Source organism: Hemicordylus capensis, chromosome 3, assembly GCF_027244095.1.
Source record: "Hemicordylus capensis ecotype Gifberg chromosome 3, rHemCap1.1.pri, whole genome shotgun sequence".
Taxonomy (NCBI): Eukaryota; Metazoa; Chordata; class Lepidosauria; order Squamata; family Cordylidae; genus Hemicordylus; species Hemicordylus capensis.
Genome location: NC_069659.1, coordinates 170,207,834 through 170,234,269, shown reverse-complemented (window position 1 = coordinate 170,234,269; position 26,436 = coordinate 170,207,834). Strand labels below are relative to the sequence as shown.

The following is a 26,436-nucleotide window of genomic DNA, read 5'->3' as shown; positions in this document are numbered from 1 at the left end:
AATGCTGCCGCCGCCACCCCTCTTATTGAAAGAGCTTGATCCTCCATGGGCTTGGGGTGGAATCCCAGATAAGGATTGCACAGGTGTCCACATCTTGTCCCAGCTCTTCCACATCTGCTGGCAAACATCACATGACAACATACTCAGTCACATCTTGGCCAAATCCAGTCCAGTAAAAGTTTTTCCTAACTCTTATTTTGGTTTTCCCCACACCCATGTGTCCATTTGGGTGGGCATGCATGACTTTTAAGATGTGCAACTGGTGTGTCTTAGGCACTATAAGTTGCCTGTGGGGTTTGCACCTCATCCTGTGAGATATATGGATCTACTCATGGTACAGCAAACCATTCTGGATGATGATTTGGGAGCTCAGCGTTTTGCTGTGAGTTGGGGCTCACCTCCACCCACAGTTGCACCAAACTTGGGTCTGCCTCCTGCTTTCTTTGGAACTCCTTGGCCTTGCTGCTGATGGCTGCTCCTGGCATCTCTGCTGGCTAAGACTTCTTCTCCTGGTCACTTGTCTGCCGCAGGTATGTTGGGATGGGGGCATCAGCCTCTGCTCCTGGTTGTAACTGGGCATCTCCCTCACTGGGCCTCTTAGCGCTCAGGCTGGAGTCTGTCCTCTCCCCACCGATGGTGCTGTCTGTAGGTGTGCCTCCAGTCTGCATAGGTGGTGCTGACTGAGACCAGGTACCTTGGATCAGCCTCTCTCGCTCCGCCATCACTGGATCCTTCTCTCCTGGATGGAGAATCTCCCAAACGTGGGCAGCTAAATCTTCTTCAATCAACATGGCACAGGGATGATCTTCCATCACTGCAAACTCCCATTCTCCTCTCCAGACGGCCCACCGTACAGGGACCTTCACCAGGGGCATTTCTGCCCGGCCATTGGTGAAAACAGCCCACACCCATGAGACATGGGCAAGCTGCTGGGCCTTGACAAGTGAAGGGTGTATGGCTGAGATCGTGGTGCTCGTATCCCTCCATGCTGTGACCTGCTGGCCATTGACCCAAACTCTCTTGCCTCTTGGGTGGAATAGCCTCCACATCAAAACAAGGAGGTGGCCCCTTATGGGCAGCCTCCACCTTTGGGCTTCTAATGTGAACTATGTTCATTAGGGCATTAGCCTTGGGACGGTCCCTCTTGAAGTGTCCCATTGAAACATCTGGGGCTGGCCTGCTCAGTCCGTCTGCACCCTTGTGGTGTAGCAGGTGGGGTATGACTTGTTCCTTGGCTCACCTTGGTAGGACTCCTGGGCTACTCCTTGGGTGGACACTGAGGCTCCTCCCACCTTGGGACAAACTTAGGTGGGTCCCGTTGAGGCGCCTCTGCGGTCCCCCTAATTCTGGAGTCAGCCATCCTCTGTGCTCACTCTCCAGCTTCCTCAGTGGTCTTGGGCCCCTGAACAAAGATCTGCTCAAAGAGATGATATGGCAGTTGGGTCAGGAATTGCACAATTTGGTCCAGCTCCATGATTTCCTTAACTGTCTTCACCCCTTCCCATTCTAACCATGGGCACAGTGCCCTCTTTAACTTGTGGGCATAGGTCTGATAAGACTCTGCAACCTTCTTCCTCAGACCCCTGAAGTTATGCCTGGCATTTTCTGGGGTAAGTCCTCGCCTGGACTTAGCCATGTCTTTTAACAGCACACAGTCCTCCATGTTATTGGCTGACATTTCTGTTGACACTGCCAGAAGGGAACCAGTCAAGCGAGGTCTCAAGTACCTCATATACAAGTCCTCCTTAATATGATAGCCTTGGCAGGTCCTTTAAAAATTGGATAGAAAATTGTCTGGATCCTCACCTTCCTTGAACTCTGGGAACTTGAGTTTCCCCACTGGAGTGGTTGAGGTCACAGAGTCAACTGAGGTAGCTGTTATGCTTGCCGTTTACTTATCTGGGCCATCTCAGTTTCATGGGCGAGTTCAATCTTTTGGAACTCCAGTGCGCGCTCTCCCCCCCCCCCCCCCGCCTCCAGCTTTTGGGCTTCCAGCTCTCTCACTCTCCTGCCCCCCACTTTTGGAATCCACACTCTTTCTCTCTCTCCTCCTTTCCCAGTCTTTTAATTTCCAGCTATTGCTGTCTGTCTTTCTTTCTCTTTTCCTAGCCTTTTTAAAATTACAGCTTAATTTGCCAGAAAGCTAATTCCTGCGGGGTTGTCTCTACCCCTCTCACTGGTGGATCTGCCAGGGCAGCTTCACCTTTCCCCCCTGCATGGGACATCTTTGCTGCTGTGGCCTTCTTTGCAAGGTTGGTGCATAGAGTTTCCCTGCCGGACGGCAAAAACATGCGGTGGTCCCTCTCTGCTCTCTATTCTAGCCTAGGTAACCGTCGATCCCAACAACTAGAAATTAAAATAACTGTGTGTGTGCTTGCAATCCCTTTTGGTTAACAGCCCAAACAATTAGGGTTTCTGGTCACACACACACACACACACACACACACACACACTCTCCTGTTTTCTCACTCCAAAGGTAAAGGACAAGCAGAGAAAAAAATTGGTCTCTGGGGACCTCTGGTGGCTGTTCAATCCTACCACTACCACCATGTAGCAAATTACAGCCTTTTTCTCAGAGAAAGCTCCCTGAGTTTGGGTGGAATCCCAGGGAAAACTCTCTTTATTTTGTTACTGGATAAGTACAAAATCTTCCACATGCAAGCCTACACTGTGTTGAGAAAACTTATAGTTGCTGAACATTTGAGGATGTGTTTGCACCAGAGGAATCCTCCTCCCCACATTGTTTCATGAGTTAAAAACCAACTTGGAGAGGTTTGTAAAAAGAAAAGAACTAAAAAACCTCAGTTTTGTTCAATTACTACAGACTACTTACATCTGAGGCTTTCGCAGCTTTAAATAAGTTAAGAATACTTAGTAGGATTACTGAAATAGGTTGTCTTAATGCACGCTTAAGTGTTTATAGTCTTTTGCAACGCCCTAAGTAGAATGGGCATAAGCTAGTGTTTCTTATTTTAATTACTTAGCAGGTAAACAATAATAGAACAGTATTAGGAATATGCAAAAGCACACACATACAAAGAAATATAAGTTCCCTAATGCAAAGTCTGACTAAACAAGCTTTTCCCTATACTAAACTTCCCTTTTCCTTGAACTCACCAAACTCCTGATTTGACTTCAAGCCTCCTGTAATCCTGTCTTCCCAGGCTTTACAGTTATTCTCCTGCAGCCAACCTCCATGTCCACGTGTCCTCCTATGCATCTCCAGCCTAGCTTCTGCAAACTACGAACTTCCTTCTTCCTGGCAACAGCTCTCTAGGTCCCATCAACATGGTGTGCTCATTAGGGATGTGCAAACCAATTTGGATTTGAACCGGTTTGGTTCAAAGGTTCAAACTCAGACCAAACAGGGCATTTCATTGGCAATGCCGGTCCAGGTTCAAACTGATTGAGCCAGGTTCAGTTTAAGCCTGTTCAAAGGTTCTAGAGGCCATTTTAGATGTTGTTCTCCATTTTGTGTGACTTGCATTGCTTGATTTCATTGGCTTTGATCTTGCTTCCCGGATTGGCCAGATGAGTCTGGCTCTCTAGTAGGCTTTGCACTGTGCCAGTTCTTGAGAATTGGCACCTTATTGGCCAGGGGGGAGGGCAAAGGTGGGGGCTCCCAAAGGAGGGAGTTTCAAATCCTATTAAAAGCCAAGCCTCTTGGCTTCCTTCTGGCCTGCTGCAACTACTGCTGGTGTGGTGAGAGTCTACTTGGCACACTGTTGTGGTTTTGTTCCCAATCCTCCCTTCTGCCTGTTTTTCTGCCCCCACTTCTCTCCCCTGCTTTAAATCTCCCCCCATGGTGTGACTGTGTATGTGTTTGTTCTGCTGCTTTTATTCCCACCCCCAAAGTGAGTGAGTGGCTGTCTCTCTCTCCCCCGCCCTCTCCTCTGGTCCAGAGGGCCCAGGCCTTTTGGCCTGAGGCCTTTCTCTGGCCCATTTCCCTGACCCAGTTCTCCCTTTCCCCCACCTTTTTTGCTTTTGTGGTGACTTCTGCTTTTAAATCTGTTGGCTGAGTTGAGAGAGAGAGAGAGAGAGAGAGAGAGAGAGAGAGAGAGAGAGAGAGAGAGTCCTCCTCAGCTCAGCAGTCACTGCCAGTTGTTTTTATTTTATTCTGGGTTCTTTGGTGGTGGTGGGGGGGTTACCTTGTTTTCTCTGAAGCTTTTCTTTGTTAATCCTTTTCTTGCTGTGCTTAGTACACTGCCTGCTCCAGATTCCAGCACCTCTGTCCTCCATTTTGCTTCCCTCCCCCCTTCCCCTTCCCTCCACCAGCCTTTTTATTTATTTACTCAGTGTTTTTACTTGTAATTTGTTTTTGTTTTTTGGGTGGTTGAAATAGCTGGAAAGCTTTTCATTCTGCCCTCCCCGCACCCTGGCTGCGTCTGCCCACCCGTGCTGTGCCAGCCTGCCAGTGGTCTAGAATTCTTTTTTTCCTGACCAGTGTGTGGAGCAGAAAATCTCCCCGAGAATAAGGAGGTGCATGATTACTTTTTGTTGTCCCCCTTTTCCCCTTTAGTGTTCCTTAAATAGGGCCTCCTTTCGTGTTTGGGTGTGGGGAGGTATGATTTCTGTGTTTTTTCTTTACAGATTATTTCTTGTTTTCACAGGTTGTTTCTTGTTTTCACAGGTTCCCCCTTAGTTGCCCCCCCCTTGTGTACTTTATTGCATTGTTTTTAATTGTACTGTATTGTTGTGGGTGGACTGGGTGGGCAGGCTTGTTTTTTAAAGGGTTCTCTTTAAAGAGAGTTTTTTAAAAAAAGGTTCCCCCTGAATAGTTGTTGTTGGTTTTTTTTGAAATGTTCCCCCATAGGCTTAAAAAAAGAGAAGGTTTTCCCCACCCAAATAGGGTTTAATTTAAAAATCCCTCTCCATTTTTTTTTAAAAAAACATTTTCCCTTAAAAAAAAAAAGCCCCCAGGTTCTTCAGGAATGTCTGAGTGCTGTCTAGTGAGCAGAGCTTGCAGCAGGGTGTCAGGCAGAGGTGGGACAGGTCCCCAAGCTGGTGTGGGGGGTAGAGAAGACACCACCCTGGGGTCCCACAGGCCCCCATCAGTGAATTCTTTGGCCCATGTGAGGCGGTGGCACGAAGGCTCTCTTATCCAGAAGAGCCTGCTGCCGCCGAACCAGTTCCTGAACCAGTGGCAGATCCATCTTATGGTGCCCCACCAGTGTTGCATCCCGTGCAGAGCCTGGCAGTGCGGGGGGCTCTCCTGCCAGGAAAGCTGCTTCTGTGGCGGGCGAGGAGGGCTGGCAGTGCAGACAGATTTTCCCTCCCTCTTATGGCCCTTCCAACGCTCCACTTGCCACTCAGTGGGCCCCCTTGATGATGCCCAGGTCATGGTGGAGTCCAGTGATGAACCCAGTCTTGCTCTGAGGGGGAAGGTTCTGCTGCTGAGGTGGAGGGGCAGCCTCTCCTCCAGTGAAGCCAGGTCCTTCTTCTTCTGCAGAGGGTGGAAGGGGGCATGGGTGACAGTGGTGGGCGAGCACCAGCAGTCCCCCTAGGTCTGCCGTCACTCAAGAGGCCCAAGATGGAACCCAGGGCACGGGAGGCCACTCAGAACAGTGATGTTTGGTGGCATTTTGAGCTCCTTCAAGTTTTCACGTGCTGGCGATGTGGTAGCACCCACTCGGTCCCGGTTGGGCCCTTGCTTGGTCAAGCAACTGGTTTTCCTCAAGGTTAACCTCCCCCTGTTGGGCTATCCCAAGCTGGAGGTTGAGCTGTGCGAGTGATTGGCCCATGGTTGACCCATGGTGCCAGTCACCTGACCAACAGCAGTTTCTGCTCATCCCTACCCTTTCTCCTTCAGCCGTGCCATGTTGCAGCATGCCTGCTAGTGCTGTGACTTGGCAACTGGATACACCCCCCCCCCCATTGGCATAACCCAATGCTGAACTAGCCCCTGGTTCCACCTGACCACAACACTTGGAGGGCCATGGGCATTGGGCACACACAGAGATACTAGGTGTTTTGTGCCAGTGTGGCACTGTGTATATGACATGTAAATACATTGATGTGTGTTGTGTTGCTTGTTGTTGTACATAGTTGACTTGTGGGGAGAGGACAGTGGGACTGCCAAAATGTATATTTGTAAATATTTCAGTTATGTAAATACGTGCTGTATGTACATATATGTCTATGTGTGTGCGTGTGCGTGGTGTGCGTGGTGTATGTTGCCAGTAGTAGAGGTTTTTCCTTTCCTTTCTGTAGATAGTGTTTTTGGTCTTGTTTGTGTCAATAGATAGTTGTTAGTGCTGTAAATATTACTGTATAGCTGCTGTATAGATGGATTTGTGGATATACTTGTGTATATATGCATCTGTGAATTGTTTTTATTAAATGTGCTCCCCTTTTCCCTCTCATTTGGTTCTGCTGACATGCATGCACACACACACACCAGACATGCATGCACTGATCATGTAAGTGGTGTCCCGCCACACCACATCGTGTGTGGCCTCCACTGACTTACCTCTGAGCCTGACTTTGGTTTGCTTCAACCTTGAGCCAATTCCCCTGGGTTGGCTTGGGAGTTCTTAAAAATACAGGTGAAACTCGGAAAATTAGAATATTGTGCAAAAGTCCATTAATTTCAGTAATGCAAATTAAAAGGTGAAACTGATATATGAGACAGACGCATTACATGCAAAGCGAGATAAGTCAAGCCTTAATTTGTTATAATTGTGATGATCATGGCGTACAGCTCATGAAAACCCCAAATCCACAATCCCAGAAAATTAGAATATTACATTGAACCAAGCAGACAAGGATTGTAGAATAGAACAATATCGGACCTCTGAAAAGTATACAGTGTACTGTGCTTGATTGGCCAGCAAACTCGCCTGACCTGACCCCATAGAGAATCTATGGGGCATTGCCAAGAGAAGGATGAGAGACATGAGACCAAACAATGCAGAAGAGCTGAAGGCCGCTAATGAAGCATCCTGGTCTTCCATAACACCTCATCAGTGCCACAGGCTGATAGCATCCATGCCACGCCGCATTGAGGCAGTAATTGCTGCAAAAGGGGCCCAAACCAAGTACTGAATACATATGCATGCTTATACTTTTCAGAGGTTATAAAACAGGTAGTTTCCCAAGAAAGTCACAACCACAGGTTTACAAGTCCAAATAAATGCATATTTTATTGAGTACAAAGTACGAGATTGACTATGGTGTTAACGAGGGGATTCCCATGTTACACAGAAATGCAAGATGTACACGTGTCTGGGCTAATTGCTTACCTCTGTCATGACTGATATGTGTTTATTACTGAGGGTGATAGGGAAGGGGAGTGGCACTGGTTGGTTGGTGTAGTGGAAGAATACAGTTGATGGAATCAGGGGAAACCAGAAGGGCAAGAGGAAAAGGTTGGTCAAAAAATCAGCCAGTGGGGCAGGGGAGAATCAAAGAGGAATAGAATTCGAGAGTGTTTGGGTAGGAAACGAAGCCCGAGCTGGCCAGAAGAACCAGCTGGAGACCGAGAATGGCAAGGAGAGAGAGTTCAATGAATTTGGGGAGAAAAGGAGGGCAGAGCCAACCAGCGATTTAGTAGAAGATCAAGGATGGCCAACAGAGAACCTCAAATGTATTCAGGAAAAGAAGGCAGGACGAGCCAAACAAAAGAACTGGCAGGGAGACTGAGAGTAAGGTGGAGGGGCCAAAAGAATCCAGGCAAAAGGGGAGGGCAGAGCCAGTCAGGAAATCTGGTTGGAGACTGAGAAAAAGAGAAAGGAACCCAAACAAGTTCAGGCAAAGAGAGAAGGAGTCAGTTGGTGGAGCTTGGCAAGGGCAAGGAGAAATGGCTGCTTCACTACTAAGTGAGAGCCATCTGCCAGCTCTCCGGTGAGGGGTGGATCCAGGGGTGGAACTATGCAAATATTGAGAGGTTGCTGGGAACCAGGAAGTGGAATCTGAGAAAGGGGGAGTCCCCAATGCCACTTTATGGTGAAACAGTGAATTGTTTCAAAGCTACCAGGGTTCTGTTAAATGGGGGATTGGGAAAAACAGGAGGTATGCAAACTAGGCCACCTACATAGTAAGGGACACCCTCAGGATGCCCCTTGCTGGAAAATGGGCTAGAAACTATCCCCCTGGGCTTTGCCCTACACACTTAACAGAACAGCACTCTCTAGAGTATGCTATCTTAGCATTGGGACCTACAGCTTCCATCTGAAAGAGGCAAGAGCCAGTCTCAGGCAAATCCTACAAGATCAGTGGTCCCTACTGGGGGCTACTTTTTTAACCAGTGGAGGGATTGACCACTCTTGCCTCACTTTTACTAATGAAAGATAGACCTAAATAATAATAAACCATCTTAGCCTAGTCCATAGAATCCAAAATCAATCACACACAAAATTGGGGGAGGAAAAGGAAAACTCCTGGGAGAAGAGGAAAGAGGGGTTATCCCTGGACTACCTGTTGGGTGTGCAGGGAGGGAAAGAGGATTCCCTGTGGAGAAAATAGGGTGCACAGATGGAAGAGTAGAGGGTCACAATCTCCAGAATGGACCCCAGAGACTGTGTGATTTGGGAGGTTTGGGGCTGACTATTTTTATAGATTCAAAGATGCTTTGTTGCCGTCTGCCTTGGTGCCCCTTTCAGTTAATGATTACTGAGTGTAACCTTTTAGGAAGCAGATGAAGTGTTGACTTTAGGGAAATATGGCTTGTTGTTCTGGGGTTTAGGATGACTTGGTGATTTTATTGCCAAGGTCAGGAATGCAGCTACATGAGTGGGCAAAGGGAGAGTCCTGACTGCCTTGCACTGAAATCTCAAAAGAGCCAACACTTCCATAGGGGAAAGCCAGTTTTCAGATATTTGGCCACAGTGGTGAACACTGTCTAACTCCTGGACTCTCCTTGGGGCAAGCAAGTCCAACTGCATGCCTCTTTAAGAGCGCAGAGAGTGTGTATACAGGGGCCCAATTCTGGACCTCCTAACAATATGATGGTAGCTATTTATATTGGAGAAAATAGAGAAGTACTATTGGGGACATTCCTGTGTTGGGTTAATTCTGCCTCTTGCTCCTGGAAACCCCACTATCTGGAACGAAGGGGAAGATTTTGCCTTATCTATCCCAGACTACTAATCCAAATACTAATCCAGCCCCATCTTCATAGCTTCACCCTTTCATCTATATCATCTCCAGTTGGGTTCTGTTTCTCATTCACACTACCATGTCACAGAATTTAAGCACTGCCATACACACACACACACACACACACACACACACACACACACACACTGCAGATTCCTGTTGTATTTGATCATGCCACTGTTATTTTCTAATTTAACATTTTACACAAACAAATGCAAAACTTGGTTTACCAATTGCCCTTAATATGTGAACAAAGTCTAAAGAAAAAAATATATAACTGATGACAGATTTCATTTCAGTCTGCGAGTGCTTATTAAGATGTCTACAAACAAAAAAGGAGTTATCTGAGTACATCTCTTTTGGCAAACAAAGGAAACTTTTAATTGCTTTAATCAGCATTTGCTTTGTCTTTGGAGTGACATAGAAAAACAAGTTGGGTCTAATCACCAAGTGTCTTCTAGGGGGACGCCTTTTATAGTGACTTTAAGTGAGAACAATGCTTCTTGTGTCACAAAGATGAAATATAAAAATCATTTGAGTGCTCAATGCTACAAATGTAACACTGTTCAGTTACTCTATAATTCACAGCTTACAAGGGGAGAAAAATGGTGCATCTTCTTTGTTCTCTACAAATAATAATCCCCTTCTCCTATAAAGTAGTTTCTATGAGAAAGAAAAAGGCAAAGCCAACTGATTCACACCCATGCAAACATACCCAACTCAGCCTTGCTTTCCATTAAATGATGTGGTCCAATTAGAGGTTAGATCCCATGGTTGGAAGATGAACAGAAGTGGATATTTGTGATTGCTTCCTCAGTGTACCCATTTTATGGGGACTTCAGTAGCCAAAATCAAATCCCTCTTTACAGCACCTATATAGATACACAGATATGTGTTTTCATCCCTATTACCTTCAACAATGATGACACGGGGTCTGAAAACCTGGCCTTTTGTGAAATAATTTACAAATTTAGACTACAGTCCTTGAGCCCATACATTCAGCAGTTTCTCAACAAACTCTGTTAGCAGTATGTGGCACCATTGATTTCAATTCACATACAACAAGGCTATTCTGACGATCACCAGAAAGTGGGCTAAGGGAGACTAGCCCACTTTCTGGTGATCGTCAGAACCACCTAGCCCACCTAATTCCCCCTCCCCAAGCGCTCTGTTAACCTCATTTTGTTGATCATGTGTCAGCCTCAGCTGCTGGCAGCCACGACTGACACATTCGGGGGGGGAGGGGAGGGGGCCCCAGGAAGGCATCATGTACTCGTGCAGTGCCTTCCTGGGGTTCAGGGGGCCGGGGTGTTCTCCTTCCCCCAATCCCTGGAGCTTCTGATGGAGTGGCAGCCCAGTGCAGGAGTACCCGACCAGAGCAGCCACTCATCTGGGCAGCCGAACCGGCCGCCCAGCAACAAGCAACAGCTCATGTGCGGGGAGAGTGGGACAAGCCCAGTCTCCCAACAAACCACCTTGAGGTGCTTCACTTTGACCATGTGAAGTGCCTCAACATCTTTCAGCACAGATCTGGACTAGTTTTGTACATGTCTATGAAATGCTTATTAGGGGATTTGAATGTATATAGGTTGCAGACATAACCTATTTAGTTTATTGGCAGGGAGGGTAAGGGGTAATGAGAGCAGCAATTGATGACTGATATCCAGCCTTGTGTAAACATGTTGTGTTAGCGAGTTGCGCTAAGTCTGGATCTTGCATTCCAGAGACTAGTGTTGCATTAGCTATTGCATTCTGCTTCCCACATGTGTCCACTAGCACTTTTTTAAAAAGGCATCCTCAATGTTTGCCAAAAGACAAAATAGGAACAATTATTTACTGGTCCCAGAGAATCAGGATGATCTCTGGTAAATAGAGAGAGCTGGGACATATGTTTTATCTCCCTCTCAAAATTTGTGACAGCCTGTTCACAAGACCAGATTCCATATGGGACAACACCGGGTCCCATATGGATCTGTATTGCCAAGAGTGAAAACAAACGTCATTTGATTCTACCCAAGGATAACATGAGACAGAATTCAAATTAGACAATTCTGACTAGAAATAAGGTTCAGCTTTCTTAACCAGTGAGCACAAGTAAATTACTTATTCAGTCCAACTGTATTCATGGGAAATCTTGCATTCGTGTGTCTCAGAAGGATATTTCCAAATAACAACAGGTGGCCCTGATCAAAGGCTTTGACCCTTTGTGCTTGTATCACACTGTAATTAAGGCACTTCTTTTGGTCTACTCAAACGTTATGCTGTTTTTAAACTATTCACAAGACAGACCAAACTGTAGCACAGTCCCTGAAGCTTTCATTTTGCACCTAATTCACAAAATAAGCCTTTCGAATGGTGAGTAAGAGGTGGACAGATTCGTGCAGACAATAACCCTTCAAGGATAAACACTTCCTAAAAAAACCCTTGAAGAATCTGAATAGGACCTTAATCATAAGCACAGGCTGGCAGGCCGTTTTCTGACACTTGCACAGTGTTTGAAAATCAGCCAGAATTGACAGGTGCAGGGTTTCTGCACTTCTGCCACACACATGATAATTCCAGACTGAATACATTATAGATTCTTATTATATTTAGAAATATTCTGGAAACATGTAGTAAACCAATAATGAGAGAAAACAGCACATTATTGTATCTGAGTAAAAATAATGGAATTTTTCGTTGAAGAGTATAGAGTTGTAATAAACATGGTCTGTGCACGGACTATGCTTAAAAAAATAAAATCAAACAAGGACGTGTTGAATTCAGCAATGCATAAAACATATAAATAGGCAAATGTTCAATTGATATAGTTGCCAAGCCAACTAGTCTCTTTTGCGACATTGTTGAGCGTATGTAAGTTTTTATAAGTTTGAGCTTTGAGAAACTACGTTCACCACTTGCCACTGATACTGGAAGTGTGAGAAGGATCTTTAGAGCGACGGAAACATTAGGCACATTATCCAGGAGTTTTTGTTATAGTATGAAGAGAAGTACTCCATAGTTTATATGTACTTCGGCATATACATTGGAAGTCTTTGAGCTATTGCTATAAGTTCACAACACAGTTCTTCAGCATTAATATCTTTGTTTCCATTATACATCAATGATTTTTCCAAATTCTTGCAGGCCTTAAGCACATCTTCAGTAGATTTTTTTCTTTACAATGTATATATCATACAGGAAGCCAAATAGGGAATTGTATTGTTGTAACTGTTGGAATCTCTCTTCAACAGATTGTATGGCCATGTCTAAGACATTATAGTAGAAACCCACTTTGAATTTCTGCTTTGGATCTTGCGATGTTTCTTCTTGGGCCTCGTACTCAACTGCCATTTCTTTCTCCTTTTTCTAACTTGTTCTGTCTTAAAGTATGATAGTAGTCTAGTTCCTCTGCAATCTCAGTAGTGTTGTGGATGGTCATAACCCATCATAACCAGAGGTACCAACTAAGAAGTATGTGAAATATAGGCCCGGAATACAGGCCTGTATCTGATTTCATTTTATATCAAGAAATGAAATCAAACCTGAACTCTGGCATGTTGTTCCCTGCTCTGTGAAGAGAGGAGGAACCTGGCATTGTGTTGTTAAAATGGGATATGCAAGGGAACAATGGAGCCAGGTCTGAATGCTGAATGCTGCAATCCATATGCTAATACCACTGGCTACCAAGGTGGCTGTGGACGGGTTTACCAGACCTGTTGAGTTCCTCCTTCCATTGTCAGTGATGGCCCTGCAAGGCCCAAGTGATTAAGCTCAATTGCTGTCTATAGAAATTCAATATAGCCAAATGTATACAGAGATAATGCTTGTAGACTTTAATTCTCAGCTCACTAATGCTACAAGTCTCACACACGTATGTTCCTCTAAATATTCTCTTGTTTTCAGTTACAAGCAAAACACTGGATAAAGGTACATAAGAAATAGTGGAATGATTGTCCCACACCAAATGGGACCAATTCCACAATTCCATTACTAACTCTGAATTTTTCACACCTTCTGGGGACCAGACTGCCAAGATGTAATTTGCAGCATCTTAAGATGCAGATTTCCCCACCCCTCCCTTCCTGAGCGCACGCAGTTTACAGAGATGAAATCCAAAGATATCTCTGGACTAGCTGATATCCTGAATAATTAAGATTTTGTTGAGAAGGTGGCAGGAAGTTGACACCTTTTTGGACATACAGGAAAAGAGGAGATTTTTGGATAGATCCTATTCAAGGATCAAAGAGAAGATGACTATAAGAATGAGGCTTTTTGAGACAGAGAGCGAGCAGTTCTGTGCCTACGGGCATTCTGCTCACATGCTAGCATTTTGTGCTTACAACAAGATCTGCTCACAAGCTTTCCCAGAGTTTGCTGCACAGCCGCAGGGGCTAAGCAGGAACTCTGCCCACGCTCAGAGGCTATGACTCTCACTGTGCAGTGAGAAGTCAAGGCTCCCCAGCCATGGAGCTCTCAGCTATGATCTGAAGCAACTGCACAACTCCTGTCTCCGCCAGCGCCTCACTGCTTCAGCTGAAGTGATTCGTCTCTCTCCAGCCTCCAGCCTTGGATCCTGGTAATATGCTACAAGCTTTGGGAATTCCCTTCATCTTTTCCCCTTCTCCTGCTCCCTTCCCCTCGTCCCCTTACTAATTTCTGATCCCCCCAAAACCATACCAGCCCTGAGCCTTCCTTCTTCCCTCCCCCTTTTTCCGCCTGTATCTAAACTGTACTAGGCTCTAGGAAGATTTAATTGCACGCACATAAGCTAATTAGGCACACTGGGTGGAAAATATTGGTACTGGCTAGATGTTCTGTTTTAATACTGTTAGCAATTCTGCTTTGCTAGGTTGTTGTTAAGCCTTTTATGTTCAATAAAGCCCATTGAACCCTTTCAGGAATGGTTTGATCTTATTTCCTCTTGCGCCCAGATCACACACGGGTCACCATATAAAGAACTTGATGACATTGTGGGCCAGACCTAATTTTGTATACTAGCTAATGAGCATATTTGGTGTATAAATCAGGCCTGGTCTGCAACAGTAGCTCTGTAAAAACTTGTTGAAAACTCTCATCACATCTGCAGCCCACAAAGCCATTCTTAGTCACTTGCAATTGGCTTGTAGCTGAATTTAAATCAGCTTCCTTATTTTGTAGTAGCTTGCTTGTAATATTGACTTCAAAAAGTATGTTGTACCATGCAACAAGGGCTACCACAAAATTGCATCAGCAAGCGCCTTAGCTTCAATTTGGGAAGTATCGAAATACAATGAAATAAAAATATATGAGATCACTGTGATACAAATTGAATTAAGTTTAACAGTATTGTTAGTGTTGAAAACAATGAATTGGTTTTTTCCTCATATTTCTACTCATTATTCTGGTTTCTCACACTCTTAGAGCATTAACACATTGACACTCTACACTCTGCGCCCCCCTGAGGTCTGCACCCTAAGCGGCTCCCTAGTTGGACTAATGGTAGCACTGGCCCTGACTGAAGCTCCACCCCCAGTCACTTAAATGTGCCCTCCTCTCCAGCTCTCCACCTGGAAACACTCTTGCAAATACCCCATGAAATGAAGGAAACGGCAGTAGTCCTTGATAGAGGACATTCTTTATAAGCAAAGGTCCCAAATTCAATCTCCAGCTAAAATCATGAGGTAGAAGGGGAAGCATCAGGCCCTTGCCCTTCCCAGCTCAAGATCCTGGAGAACAGTAGAGATTGACCAATGTTCTGACTCAGCATCATAATGGTTCCTGAAGGAACATTTCTCTCAGTGCTAGCCACCTCCATCTGTTAAAATGATCTGCTAAGGATTTTATATTATCTGAGAGTAAAATAAAACAGCAACATAGATTATCAAGAACAAACATCTTCCTTTCTTGTAAGTAAACATCTACTACAGTGTACTGGAGTCCCTACCGTTATCTGGAAGATCAACAAGGAAATAACGAGGCTGTGCACACAAGCAGCATAACTCAGGCTTGGGCAGCCCAGCCTGGGTTGTAAGCAGTGCCAGGATCGAGGGGGCTTTGAGAAGCAGTGGCTGCAGCTGCCGGAAGAGTAAACACCTTACATCTACTTTTAAAGGAGACCTCCCGCTGCCCCCACTCCACTCCCAGCCTCCCTTTAGAAGCCTTTTCAAGTCAGGATTTCCCTTTGCTTGTAAAGGGGAATCTTCACCAGATTCCCCTTTACCATCATAACCCCTCAAACTGCTGAACCAGTTTGAGCTGGTTTGGTCAGATGGACTGGACTGGCCAGTTGGTTCAACTGAATCAGTTTGCGGACCCACAAATCCAGACTGAATCAGAAAAATCAGTCTGTGCACACCCCTATTAGTGTTCCTTAGTCATAAAGATGTAAACCAAACACTGTAAATACACTGTTATATATAGGAACAGATTTTGCAATGTTTATACTACTTTTCAATAACTGTTCTCAAAGCATTTATGCGAAATAGTCAGTCAAATAGCTAAAACCAATTAAAGTTCCAAACACAACATATATCAGAAAATGGGGCCATTCACATGACCTACTGTGTGATCGAGGGGAAGGCTTCCCAAACCTTGTGTTCCGCCCAGGTGATCCTTCGTTGCTCAGTGGGAGCACCATCAGACCTGCTCCGTGCAGCACGGAACAGGGTGGATTGATCTGAGGCTGGGACTCATCGTCCTGGCCTCTGTGGAGCCCACAGTGCAGTGTGTGACGTACACATGGCATTGAGGGATTCCTCCAAGAGATGGGCATTCTAGATGCCCATCCTTGTGTGTGTCCGGGTTGGAAGCAGCCCGTAGTTGCACATGAGCTGGTAGCTGGGGGTAAGGGAACACTCACTCCCTTAACCTCGGCTAACAGCCAGGCTTAAAAGCCAGGTTAGGTGGTGCTGGACCACCAGGTTTAGGCCCTATCCCAGTGGTTCTAATGCACAGCCTATCCTGGGCTGGGTGTCCCTAGTCCCGGTTAGGCTGTATGTGAGAACAGCCTCAATATGTAACAAAAATAGCAGAATCCACAGGAAAGCAGGGTTTTGCCTGCTCATGGAACAATATACCATTTGAAGTTCAAATCACTGGAGCAGGATCAAGGTCTTCATATATGTAGCACAAAGACTGTGATATTATCTTTCAGAAAAGGTTCATCAATATCCCATTCACTAGGGATTCAGAAAAAAATTGGAATCTCACTTGTTTTGTAGAGTATTTGAGCCAAAGGGACAGTATGGACGTGAAGAAGCTCAATGGCAGAACACATGCTTTGTGTATAGGTACAGGAAGTGCGAGGTTCAGTCACCGACATTTTTACATCTATGCCTGTATCCTTGGACAAATCCTCAAAGTCAGTGTAGACAATGCTGAGCTGAAGGAATCAACAGTCAGAACTGGTATCAGGCTTTCTTTGAAGAAATTGGAGGTCTTCAGACCATAGCCAGAGGGTGGCCAAGGAGTGACTTCGCCCCTCAGAAATTCTCTCTCCCCCTCCATGCCTGGCTTGACAAACAGGGCCCCTCACACCACTGCCATCTGATATCCTGTCCTGCTCATCTAATATGTTGATTGTTTGGATTTGTTTTGTATGGTTGTTGCTATATTTTAATTGTTTTAGACTATTGTGTTAGATTTAATTACTTTAATTAATGGGGAAATACAGCTATTTCAGATACATAAATAAGTAATTCATTTCAATTGAGTTTGTGCAGAAAACCTTCCTAGAAGATTGCATCTTTAAAACTACATAAAAGGCTTGGATGTAATACATTTATTTGATTTATATATTTGCATACTACCTCTCCTCCATAAATGTTAAGATGGCATATCTCATTTTATCATCACAACAGCCCTGTGAGGTAGGTTAAACTGTGAAAGCGTGATTGACCTAGGCAGTGAGCTCATGGTTGAGTTGAGATTTGAGACTACTCTCATTCTAGTCCTGATGTGCTACCCACTGCCTTCCATGACTGTATATTTACTACTACTACTACGAATATTTATATACCGCTCTTCAACCAAAGTCCTCAAAGCCATTTACATAGGAAAATAAATAATGCATAAATCAGATGGTCCCCTGTCCCCAAAGGACTCACAATCTAAAAAGAAACATAAGGCAGATACCAGCAACAGCTACTGGAGGGATATTGTGCTGGGGTTGTATAGGTCCCTGTGCTAAATAGAAGATAATCACCACTTATTAAGGTGTCTCTTTGCTCAGTTAGCAAGGATTTAGTCTCACTTCTGTCTAGCTTGAGGAATACAGAACTATTTCCTCAAATTTGCTAATTATGCAAGGCAGCATTGGTTTTACCATTTTACAAAAGCAATAGTTTCTACAGCTCTCTAGAGATAAAAATAGGATTCTTTTAAAAAACCCACTGAATCTGAAAGAGACTTTACTAGCTTGGAGGATTATTCTTGCTCCACCTATCTAAATGGCATGAGAAATAAGAAACACTAGAAAAGGAAACAAATGTGGACCACACAGTTGGAAAAACATTTACGACTGTCAGTATTGCAAAACTGTTTTAACTGTGTAAAGGTATGGCTTTTTTAATGTTAAATGTAGTTCAGAAGATTACAGTCTTCATTTCAGGGAAATAAAGGAAATAAAGCTTCCTGTCCCATTTGCAGAGCAAAGTGAACAACTGGTCCTACACAATTAGAATTGTTAATTGATTTGAAAACACAGGGCTTTGAAGGTAGAAAACTGCTGACATTATTTCAGTGGGGAAATGCACTCCTGAGAGTGAACATTGCATTCCCATTTCTTTCCTTGTTTTGTTGAATATACATCTATAAAAACACTGTGAATCATGCAGTAAAAACTGCTGTGCTGATATCATAAATCTTGGATAATAAAAATTTCATTGTTGAAACAATAAAATAGACTTTTATTATAACACAGAGTATCCACCTAAACATTGTCCTTTTAGCTTCTTCGAGTTAAATGTATGCACAGTTTTACAGTCTATAAACAGATCTGGAATAAAAGTTAATAAATGTCAAAATTTGCATTTCAAAAAATTCTTGCTGCATTTTAGGGAAGATCAATCTATGAACCTTTCAACATTATGTCAAATGAAATGCTAATTGTACCTTTAGGAATTTCAGAGACAGTGACAAGAAACTAAATGCTCAGTTCCTTTGCATCAGCAAGTCGGGGATAATTGTATATCTACTCTTGTGAACTTCTAAGGAAAAAATGCGGGGGGGGGGTGCAGGGGAAAAAGATTGTCTATTCTTTAAATCGTGAGGGTAAATTCCTTCAACCACCCTTCATCAATCTATCTTCAAATAAAGTGTGTTAACATGTTGACAATGGACAAATCACACAGAGCTACATTTATTCATTTTATAATAGGTTTGTCAAATGAGCTACTCTGAGAGACTTAAGAGTAAAAATATTAGCAACTGGGACCAACTTATTTTCCACAAGTTTCTAGAGTGATATTGGAAAAGGACTCTTGCTTAGGGCTTGTTATATGATGCTGAGATAACAAGCCCATATATTTTTTTACATAATTAAGTTAGTGGATATATCCACAGTTGGCTTAAAGGGAAAATGTGCCCCTGGTTAATCAGGTGCTCTTCCATCAATTTTGTTGTCATTTCAAAGCAGATCACTAAATAAAATAATATCACAGACTGCAGGAATCTGATATTAATCTGATATCTGATATTAGCAGTCTGATATCTGCACTACACAGATTGCTTTTTGCTTGCTGTGACCCCAGATAGTGAGTGAAGTTCCATGTCAAGAGCCTCATTCACACTTCATGTTCAACACTCATACAAAGAGTATACAGTGTACACAGGTAAGATATGTGCACAGGTACAGTAAGGCACACGTTATGTTAAGTGCAGATACAGCAGCACACTTCCTATCTATACCATGCATTTGTAGGGTCTGTATGAACCAAGGTCATTCACAGAAAAAAAACATACCATAATTTTGGGTAGAAAGGCTGTGGTGGGTCCGTTATTAAAAGTTGTTTATTGCTGCATGTGGTGTTTATGCTGATGCGGCGTTTACACTAGAATTCAGGATCAAGCTGTAGTAAAATTTTAAGCATTCGACACAAAAAGAAAAAATAATGCATGATGTCCCCCTCTAACTGCGGCGTTTCTGCTGGGTTCATTCAATTTATCAGCCTTTTTTTCCTTACTGTGGCTTTTACGCCAATGTGGCTTTTCTGCCCCAAATTACAGTACATGTACACAAATATCTGTACACTCATACAACATAATGTATGAATGGGGCTTACATCTCCTCATAGCATAGTGGTTAGAGTGTTGGACTAGGGCCGGGAAGACCCGATTTCAAACCCCCATTCAACCATGCAACTCACTGGGTGACTCTGGGCCAGCCATGTATCTCTTAGCCCAACCTATCTCAGAGTGTTGTTGTGAGGAGAAAAAAAACCATGTACTCTGAGCTCCTGAAAGGAAGAGCGGGATATCAGTTTATAAATAAATAAATAATAAAATAAAATTCTCTGCGGTATTGACAAGTATTGATAATTTTAATATCAGACTGTTTTTATATTTTTAGCTAAATACGTTTAACTCATTTTTATTATATGTGTTTTAAATTTTGTAAACCGCCTTGGGATTGTTTTTAATGAAAGGCGGTATATAAATCTAACATTAACAATAAAAATAAATGATCAACAGTGTTTGATATAGGCTTTGATATCTCTGGTTATCTCAGAGATACTTCCCATCTAAAAGGAAACTGAATTTTGTTTTTATGTTCCGTTTCCCTGCCAGTGTCTATTAAACCATTGTATTAAGAATCCTTATTATCCTATTGCAAATCCCCTGCCTGCAAATTTTCCAGTAGATGCTTTTCTGTCCACTCCTGATTTAAATACTGTATAGTTTGAATGAATGGAAAGCAAATGAAAAAACCTATGTAGGTTCCCTTCTTTCATCTAAAGGCAAATAAAGCCAAATGAGAAGAGATATAGGAAAGTCCATGATCATATCTCCTGCAAGAGTTTGTGAGTGTGTAAAGATAAGGCAGCTGCTGTGAATAGATGACAATCAGGACTATGGGGAGGGGGATGACAATCAGGATTTTGGTGCCATCCTTTATGCCAGGGTTTCTTAACCTTGGGCCCCCAGATGTTGTTGGACTACAACTCCCAGAATCCCCAGCCACAAAGGCCATGTCTGGGGATTCTGGGAGTTGTAGTCCAACAACATCTGGGGGCCCAAGGTTAAGAAACCCTGCCTTATGCCATTCCTGTAACCATGTAGTAAGCAATACTACAAGAAGCTAAACAGCACCATGTTCAGTCTCTTGAGTGGGTATGTTGACATTTTAAGTATTTGTTTCTATCTGCAATTAAAGAAATGAGTCATCAGCCACACAGACAAAACCAGTAATAGCATAAGAGAAATGGAGGGAATGCTGTTACTGTTCTGCAAAGCTAGTAAGAAGTTTGTTTTAGCTTAGGAGCAGTAGAAGATCGAACTTCTAATACTGTAAGTATGTGTTTGAGCAAGCCTAGTATTCAAGTGTTTGAGTGGAGCCCAATTTCTGGGTCCTGAAGCTGCATCGTGTTCTTGAAGAAATTTATTGGCAAGGATCCTAGGAAATGGAACTGACTGAGACTCTAGAACACAAACCCAAGGACCAATTTATGATATCAACCTAAAATGAGCTCCAGTGTCACTTAAACCTGTAAACAAGCCATCTTTAGTTCATCAACCTTGCTTATGTGTCCATTTTTAATAATAATTCATTTTGGATAGAGTAGTCGCAATATTTCATCCATTTAATCAACAAGCTTTAGTTGATTAATTGAGGCCGAATTTTGATCACTAAAGGCAAGTTTTAATTGGTGGTGATACAAGTTAAAGACAGATTTGTTTATTCTTTGAAGCTTTTTAGTGTTTGATATGTTAGTGTCCTAGGGAATGAAAAATAAAATATTAAGGATAACCTTTAATTTCTAACAATAAGTGATAAAATTTTATTGACAAAAGCTGATTAAATCCTTCATCATCTCAAAAAGGCTGCTATATTGAGGTCTTAGTAATATGTAAACATTATTTAAATGTAATCATTTAGTTGATTAAAAGAGAGATGATTAATCAACTAAAAGTCTTTTAATTGATTGACAGTCCTTATTTTATGTTGGTAGGATGAGTTTTAAGACTGCATTGCTTCACTGATCCAATAAGTAAGTTTTGGGGAAAGTAGCACCTAATTCAGGACCATTTTTTCTTGTCAGCCATTTTACTTTTTCTAGTTGCAAGTTGCTGAACCATTTGTTTATTGTACACAGAATGAGGGCTCAAAGGAAGATGGGGGAATGTTTATCCTCATGTTAAACTATTCTTTCAACTGTTTCCTTCTAGTAACCAGGCTAGTTGTTTTCTAACATTCTAAAAGCTTTTATAACTGCTTTCAAAAGAAGGAGCCTCTCTTAGCCAAATGTTTTGGGCCAGGAGTCCATATTTGTTTGTATAAGGTGATCAGTGAACAATCCATCGCAAGCTTTATTTCATTTAGGAAGTGTGCAATATAGGGTTATTTCAGTGCTGGAATTCATATTGGATTTCTGTTTATAATTATAGTTATTTCTAAGAGACAGATTAACCCAGTCACTATTAATTTTCAGAATGAAGATCTTTACCTTACAGTAGGTACTGTAAATACTTGGAGTCCTGAGCCTGATCTCACTGAAGAATCTAGGGCAGTGATCATCTTAACATTTAAATATGTTTTTCCCCTCTTACACTCAACCATTTCTTGGATGGTCAACAGCTGCGATAAGAGGGACAATAGTTGTATAAATGCTCCAGTCTTTCTATTGAATTTTGGCTTCCTTTCATACTTCCTAAGTTCATCATGGTTCCACATTGACATGTCTGTCTGCCAAATAATCCGTGCATGTTGTAGGAGTAACCTTATGGTCTGGGCCATATTCTAAGGTGCAAAGTCCATCTGGAACAGTGACCATGCTTACTGGGCGTCATTGTTGCTTGCATAAATTGAGAATCAACACATCCACCAATCTCCTACAGCTAAGTATTGCAAAGGAAGAGTGATAGTATAGAGAGATGCAAGCTGTCTTTCAGGAAAATTCCTCTGCCATTATGAATCTTCTCACTGAGAAACCCGTATTAAGCTCCTGAGGAACCTCAGAGCTCCCCAGAATTCAGTGTGAAAATCACTCTATTAGAACAATTGCTATAATACAAAGTCTTACGTAGAAGAATCCCTCACTTACAACATAAGCCCTAATGTATATCCTGCCATTCAAGTAAGATAGCATGGAAGTCCCCATTTAATTGTTTTTGGTCTTCATTTAATCAAAAGGTGTACTTGAAGCAAAATGTACAGAAGATTCCTAAACTTAATGTTCTTTTTCTTTTCTTTTTGTTAAGAGTCAAAATGGAAGGCTAATAAAGACCATTTAAAATAAAAGGGACCATTACTCCTCAGTTTTATATGAGCTTACATGCTTTCATTGTGCAAAGTGTGTTATTAATTTAACATGCCAGATTCATAGGTTTCTGCAATATCAGGTTTGATGTATTCATTATCGGCACTCAGTACATTAATTCACGCTGAAGTCCGGTAAATCAAAATTATACCATCTGGCTTCCTGTTCTTAATGATGAATTTGATGTAGGGGTGATTAAGATTGTTAGGCTTTTGAATTTTAATGTAAAAATTAGGGGATTAAAAAGGCATTTAGAAATGACCAATAGTTAGAATAAACTTACTGACAGGATCTAATTTGTGTACTTGCTAGTAAAGCTCCATTTTAATTAGCAGCCAGAGTCTTTCAGCACAGGCTCAAAGAGACAGAAGTTTAGTGATTAAGAAGATGAAGCTGTTAAATTGATAAATTGACCTTGAAATACTTGTAACTGTGGGGGATGGCTTAGTAGATGTATGGTTAGTGTGTCAAGATGAACATGTGGATATGGTGAGTATAAGGCATAACCCCACCCCACATCCCTTTTCTATCTTTTTCTTTTCTTTTCTTTTTTTGCTGCCTGGCCCAGATAGGGTTTAAACAAACAGAGATTACCTCAGACTTTTAAAGTATGAGAACAAAGAAAAGGGCACCATTAGACTTGCTGCTGCAACTGAGGCAAAACTTCCCTGAGGTGAGGTGAGGGACTTTTATAACATAGCGGCAATAAGATGACTTATTGTCCCTAGGAGAAAGATTCAGCATCAGGCTGGCAACATCAGCAGCACTGGGCTATTAGCTCCCTACCTCAACCCCTCATTGAAGACAGGTTAGGACTGATAGGTGTGTCCCTTCAGTGGAGCCTGAGGCCTAGTTGGTTATTACTGAGCATGTGCGGGATGCACTACTTCAGACCTCAGACACAGACTCACATGAAGGAATACTCCCTAATACAATGAAAACTTCCCACACATAGCAGTATGTCAGGGAGAAGGCCAAGAAGAACTCTTTCCTCTGACATCTCTCTATATAATTCTCAAAGGCTAATCCTGTGCGTGGCAGATCTCGTGAGAGCTCGCCAGCAGAAGCACCATGGTGATTGGGCAGTGGAGATCCATATGCAGATAGGGAGGAGGAGCCTGTGCAAGCAGAAGCACCGTGGTGATTCGGCAGTGGGGATTCCATATGCAGATAGGGAGGAGGAGCCTGTGATGGTTAAGGTGAGTTGGAATGGAACTGTTACTGGTTGGAAGATGTTCTTGACTGTAGAGGAGAAGAATCTATTTATATAAAAGGATAGTGGGCAAGGGTCTGCGAAAAGAGGGGTTGTGAGGGAGGAAAGAGCCCCTTCCGGAGAAGGAGGCCGCTGTTGTGTGAATTAGATAGGAAACAAGGTGAACAAGATCTGTTAACTCAGGAAGTGAGAAAGAAAGAAAGAAAGAAAGAAAGAAAGAAGGGAGGGGGAGGAAGACAGGGGAAGAGCGAGTGGAGGAGAGAAAGAGAGAGAAAGAAGGGAGGGGCAGAGAAAAAAAAAGGAAGGGCGAGGGACAGGCCCGGGCCTGTCAGTGGCCAGGGCGATGCCTATTGGCAGCAAGGAAGGGCCCAGTCAACCACTGCTGCTATTTGGGGCTACCGAGGCCATTGGTGCAAGCAGGCAGGCAGGCAAGGGATGGGCCTGGGCCTGTCAGCAGCCTGAGGGGAACGAGCAGCCATGGCAGTGAGGAAGGGCCCGGTCAACCACTGCTCCTGCTGCTCCTGTGGGGAGGAGCAGGAGCAGGGCTTGGGTGAGGAGGTCTCTAGGGATGGGGGGTTGCAGCTTGGTCAATAGGTGCCAGCAACACTGCTAGGGGTGTGAACGGACCGGTTCGGAGGCCATTCTAAAGGCCTCCAGACCGGTCCGGACACGGGTGGTTTTGGTTCGGGTGGGGGGTTCTAAAGGAGTACGGGGGGGTGTTACTCACCCCCTCAAGAATGGCACCGTATATTATAGAGTAAGCGGGCGGCATACCTTCCTGCCGCCCGCTTCATTCCCCCTCCTCTCGGCGCGGCTGCAGTGAGTCATTGCGAATAATCTTCTTCCTCCGTTTTGAACATGCAATCGGGCGGCAGGGTATCACCCAGTCCCTGCCGCCCGGCTCTTCAATTCTCCTGGCTCGGCTGGCGGCCGCCCCCCGCAGCCCGAAGACCCCTGCCGCCCCTTCCCTTCCCATACTCAACGGGTCGGCAGGAGAACTCCCCTGCCGACCCGTCCCCTTCGCCCGCTGAGCTGCAAATGGCTTCTAGGAAGCCTTTTGCGCGCCTGCGCAAAAGGCTTCCTAGAAGCCATTTGCAGCTCAGCAGGCGAAGCGAGCAGACGGCAGGGAGTTCTCCTGCCGCCCGCTCTCCACTCTCCGCTCTAAAGTGGAGAGCGGGCGGCAGGAGAACTCCCTGCCGTCTGCTCGCTTCGCCCGCTGAGCTGCAAATGGCTTCTAGGAAGCCTTTTGCGCAGGCGCGCAAAAGGCTTCCTAGAAGCCATTTGCAGCTCAGCGGGCGAAGGGGACGGGTCGGCAGGGGAGTTCTCCTGCCGACCCGTTGAGTATGGGAAGGGAAGGGGCGGCAGGGGTCTTCGGGCTGCGGGGGGCGGCCGCCAGCCGAGCCGGGAGAATTGAAGAGCCGGGCGGCAGGGACTGGGTGATACCCTGCCGCCCGATTGCATGTTCAAAACGGAGGAAGAAGATTATTCGCAATGACTCACTGCAGCCGCGCCGAGAGGAGGGGGAATGAAGCGGGCGGCAGGAAGGTATGCCGCCCGCTTACTCTATAATATACGGTGCCATTCTTGAGGGGGTGAGTAACACCCCCCCATTCCCTATTGGAACCCCCCACCCAAGTGCCGGACCGCAGTTCCGCGGTTCCGTGCACACCCCTAAACACTGCAGCCGCAACCAAGAGGGGTGAGGGGAATAGAAGCAACTGGATGGAGGAGGAGCAGCAGGAATGCAGCTCAGGTGAGGATGGAGAGATCTCTGAGGTGATGGGGGCTGTGGCAGGGGGTGAGGGGAGCAATCAAGTGCTAGCGCGCAGATGCTCTGGGTGGGTTAACCTAGTTTAGTGTGTAGAATGATATAATGGAGAAGCATTCAACCATGCAATCTCCTACCTGTAATCTGAAGTGGTGCAGCCCAGATTCAGGTTTATGACTTCAGGAAATACAAGGCCTTGGTTTGAAGAAGGTTGGAGATATGAGGATACCATTTTTCTGCAGCAGGAAGGGATCCTAGAGAGGAAGAATATTTTGGGCTTATGCCATTTTTGAATTTCCATTTTTGATTGTTGCTTATTGTGCACTGCCTTTTTCCACGAGAAAAAAAGAAAAGTGGCATATAACTATTAACAATAAATGCCAATAAATGGCAGCAATAAATACCAAGTAACAACGATACTGAACATCGATATAGCACTTTAGAGCGGTCAAAGCGCTTCACATAGATTATTGTGCAATGATCCTTACAATAACCCAATAAGGTAACTGAATATTATTCTGCCCACATTGCAGATGGGGGGGCTGAGAAAGTCATCTATTGAGTTTTGTAATACTAGTTTAACTGGAGAACTTTATTACCGGCCTGAGATTCTTCGAGTTGTTCACACAGGCCTCACTTTGGAGGGAAATTCTCTCAGAGTAACAACAATAGAACACAACAGTTAAGTCAAGATACAGAACCTTACTAACTAGTAAAGCATGGAACAGCACCACCTATTGGTCAGTGGTGTTACTTATCCAATCACTACAACTTCCCTCCCCTAAAGTAAGCATCTCACAAATTAAGAATGTTCATAGTCATACAGGGCTTTTGTATTTTCCCAGTGCCCACCCGAGTTCTATATTCTGGGGATGGACATATATCATTGGTAGCTGATTCTGAGTGATTTGGACAGAGTAGTT

The 26,436-nt window shown here is 44.0% G+C and overlaps 1 long non-coding RNA gene across 1 annotated transcript in view; it reads right to left on the bottom strand.

Annotated features, from left to right (window-relative positions):
- LOC128352524 (uncharacterized) overlaps positions 1-26,211 on the bottom strand; it is an 88,607-nt gene extending 62,396 nt beyond the window's left edge. Inside the window, exons 1-2 of the long non-coding RNA XR_008320467.1 lie at positions 26,113-26,211; positions 25,651-25,767 (exon numbers count right to left, since the gene is read on the bottom strand). This is a non-coding gene — a long non-coding RNA (uncharacterized LOC128352524). The remainder of the gene's footprint in view (positions 1-25,650; positions 25,768-26,112) is intronic.
- Positions 26,212-26,436: the final 225 nt, after the last annotated feature.